Genomic DNA, 4419 nt, shown 5'->3' on the forward strand with positions numbered 1-4419 from the left:
CTCTGCAAGGGAGAGCTGGAATGACAAAGGAACATTAGCCATAGGCTACCTGTCTTTTACACTTCATGCTGCTGGGTGACTCCGAGTGGGTTGTTTAAAAAAAAAAAAAAAAGAAACAAGAAACATTTCACAAAAGGAGACAAAAAGAAAAGGAGTACTTGTGGCACCTTAGAAACTAAGAAATTTATTTGAGCGTAAGCTTTCGTGAGCTACAAGAGTTTGCAAGTGGAACCAGTTTGTTTTCTAATAAAACAGATGTGGGTCTTCAAACAAAAATAAAGCAGAGATGTGTGCAATAAGCAATATAGGGGTGGCTCTTAAAAGCTTGCCAGGTGCCTTCGATAACTAAGGGTCACATTATGGCTTTAGGCACTGCCCTGTGCAAGGGGTGATGTGCCAACTGCACTACCCAGAAGTAGCCCTAGGAGACACTGTGAGTCAATGACACCCCCTGAGGCATAACCACTCCCTTCCTGTACTGAGTGAGGGGAGGAATCTGCTACAGCCCTTTACAGGTGACTGCTGATTGACACCATGTGGGGAAGAGCCCTCCCACCCCTGCCCAGGTAGTGGGGGGTTGGAGGGGAAATATGGGCACACAGTCCCCTGCTTTCCCACCTGTACCTGGCGTCGTGATCTGGGTAGGTCTCACGTGGCCATGCTGGGGTTTGTGGCCTGGCCTTACTCCCTGTGCAGCCATTAGACCCTGGCTCTTAACTATCTGTAATCTGATATGCTAAATATCTGCAGCACTGATAGTGTGTCATGGTAATACCACAGGTACTGAGGCCAGCTTATCTGTATCCATTCATTTTATGTGAAACTGGGAAGATTTTAAGGACCATCACTATATGTAGATTTGTTTCAGTATATCCAAGGGGTTTCACATGAGATTTTGCTTGCTGAAGAAAGACAATGTGTTTATTATCAAAAGAGCCTGAACATTTGAATACTACAGCTTAGCCAGCCATGCAGTTTACATTGCACAGAACAGAGGATGAAGACAAGAATTATTTTTTAATTAAAATAATATTTTATGTTTGAAAACATGAGTCGGTTTTCTGATTGGATTGTACATAACGAGGAAAGAGAGATATTTGCATGGTTTTGACCAAAGGTCATTTTTTACTCAGTAATAAAAATAATGCCTGCACAAGCACAGAAAGCACAAGGCAGGGCTGATGCTTATGACACGCATGTCTGAATATTTAGAACAGTCTGCATGGGTTCCACACATTGTAGGCCAGGATCTTCCACCTAAACAGAGCCTTAGCTCCCTTGGGTCACACACAGGACTTCAGTCTCTCACCAGGGACACAGCTCATAACTCAGATTTTTATGTAGGCTTCATAGGGGTTTCACAAGTTTCTGTCTGTCACAGTTTAGCCGCAAAAAGGAATGGGGCAGACAGGGAGAAATGCCCCAGAAAGTGACCAAAAAATAAGTGGAGATGGGGTTAAGAGGTAAAAAAACCTGACCAATAAGGAAAGACAAATTTATCTCCTCTTGAAGAAACTGAGCTGATTATTTTTTTTAAAGAAAAAAACAAAAAGGCAGGTAGGCAAACTGGCTGTAAATTACATAGGGCCAGATTCTCGTCCCAGTGTTCCCGCTGAATAGTACCTCACTCCACAAGTAGTCTTATTACAGTAAATGCAGGAAGGTGCTACATAATGAGAGGAAGGGGATCAGAATGTGGCTCACGGTGAGCCAGAGCGGGAGCAGCAGTCACCCATCCCTCCTCACTTAGACCCATCCCCTCATATAATCCGTCCGTTTGCAGCAACGCAGCATTAATCTCATATTAATTTATATTAGCACATTTAAACCTTAATACAGTTTCACTGCTAGGAAGGTGCTGAAGGCTAACAGGAGACCATTCATTCAGAATAGCTCCCAGCCGATGATGACAGGAAGACTGACTGTGACTTACGATAGAGTGAGAAATTATTCAAACATTTACATCACCCCCCGCCCCAGCCCCACTGACATTCCATAAGCCATATGATTCAGACAGTACACAGATCCACTGGTTCCAAAGACATCATCTCTCTTCCAAGACAAAGAGTTACACTGACGTCGAGAGTCTCCTGGAGGCATGCTGCCGACGTCAGCGTACACCACTGCTCTGTGCTGATGCTCGAGAGGAGGAGCCCCTTAGATAAGTTCAGGCCTCTGAGCTCTGTAACCAATCTAGTACAGCGTGCAGCTGCACAGTCATCCTACCTAAGCCACTTTATACCATGGCCCCATGCTCCTGAAGAAGGGGAAATAGAATGCAGAATGCTCTGACGTGCAAGGCGGTTCTTTCCCGGTCTTGACTGAAAAGGCCATTGAAGTGGGAACAGACCTGAGCATTCAGCAATTCTGTGTCTGTGCTGAAAGATAACGACCAAAACATCCCCAAAGGGCAAAACAGCTTGAACATGGATGAGGATAAAAGCACCTTATTTTTCACCTTAAGAAATATTTGGCACTCAGCCAGCTGATTAAATAAAGATGTTTTAATTATCTCTATGACATTCCTAAGGCAAGAGAAGGTACAATAAAACAAAGACTCCTATTAAAAGCAGTGTGTCAATTCTATATAACAGGAGCCACACTGCAGAAGCATTCTGTGTCTAGCTGTATTAGCAAATGCCCAGTTAGCTCTGACTCACAGCAAGAAGAGCATCGGCATCAAAGCAGAGATATCAGGTGGAGTACTAAACTAAAAGCTTCTACTACAGCTCCAAGGTACAGTTTATGTATTAATCTGGCAAAGAAACAAGTCCCGCAAATTCACTTACACCATCCACATGTTATAAATAAATATACCTTACGCCAACAGATAAGCAGAAAATGTGCCCAATAGGATTAAATCTTTGTGCTTAAAGGCAATTTATAAGATACAAAAGGTTTTCAGATTGACCCCCTATCCTAGGTGTTAAAGAGGAGGAAAAAAGCAACAAATCTATGCAATCAAAATATGCTGTATCCAGAGCAGTACATCAGTTCTTCTTTGTGTTTTTAACACACCACTTAACTTCTGTTACAAACAAACGATCAACTCAGATTAGCCAAATGTATTCCTTCTTCCAAGTTTGGAATGTTTAAATCAGAAAAGACTTTAGCAAAAGTCTCTTTCTGCTGGACAAAGGTGTTTCCATGGAAGAACTAGCTTTTATGGAAGTAAGGCCTCAAAGGGTATGTCTCCACTGCAAACAAAAACAAAACCCCGCAGCAGCATCTCTCAGAGCCCGGATCTACAAACTCGGGCTTGTGCTATGGTGCTAAAAAAAAGATGTTCTGGCTCAGGCTGGATGTCCCTCCTCAGGCTTCAGAGCCCAAGCCAGAACATCTACTATTTTTAGCACATCTGTAGACCTGGGCTCTGTGGACTTGCTGAAGTGGGATTGGTTTTTGTTTTGGGTGGTTGTTTTGTTTTGTTTTGTTTTTTTGCAGTGTAGACATACCCAAAGTTCATCAAGATCTTTCTCCATGTTTCCTGACTCCAAAGTGGAATGAAACCAAGGCTGCCATCATCAGGAGACTTGAACCAGGCTGCTATCAAACATGTTCTCTTCTAATTTTGGAGAAGTTCGTCCCATCTTCCATGAAGCTGCCAGAAAATCTGGCCAAAACAATGTGTGCCTTTGTATGGTGTGGAGGTTGACAAGCCCCCTAAAATTGATTATGGGCTGTTTTTAGAGGGGGAGGGAAGGATCCTTGCAACTAGGCTACCTCCTTCCCAACGAAATATTTTTCTCCTTTTGCAAATGTGAATGTAAGTGCCCCACACAGCTCTGTGAATCCAGCTCCAGCACTTGCAGCAGCAGGTGCTTCCATTTGTGCATGGATTGTTGACGTGTGTAGTTTTCCCAGTGTTTGACAACAGTCTTTCTTCTGACTCATTTTCTCTGTTGGGGGTTTTTGAAAGGAGCTGCTAAGGGCGCAGTAACAGAAGATTGGAGGCTGATACTTTGATTTTCCTCAAGTAATGGCAGCTGTCAGAAAACAAAGAAAAAGTAATTTCACATCACAGCCTATATCTAAACCTCAGCTCGAAATCTGGGAGAGTCATAGCTGCAGACGTAGACAGGCTTCATATGCTGGAGACAGCATGTGCTGAAGAGCAAAGACAGGCTGCTAGTGATGCTTCAAACATCTGAAATGGGGAGAAGAACCTGTGCTCTCTCCCGCACCCAACGCATTGGCCAGATTTGCAAAATCAAAGTGCAACACCTCTGCCCCCAGTTCCCAAGCCAGTCTCATGGGGAAAAGCATGAGAGACCCTTGCTCTCTTCTTTTCAGTGTCAACTTCACTGTCATGCTTCTGATGTCCTGAGATTGTTTGTCCCAATTCTTCCAGATTAGGAGGTTAGATGGGTATGAGAATAATCAAGTTGCATGTTGTTTGCATTCCTTGCTGAAAAGGGA

Source organism: Natator depressus, chromosome 6, assembly GCF_965152275.1.
Source record: "Natator depressus isolate rNatDep1 chromosome 6, rNatDep2.hap1, whole genome shotgun sequence".
Lineage (NCBI taxonomy): Eukaryota > Metazoa > Chordata > Testudines > Cheloniidae > Natator > Natator depressus.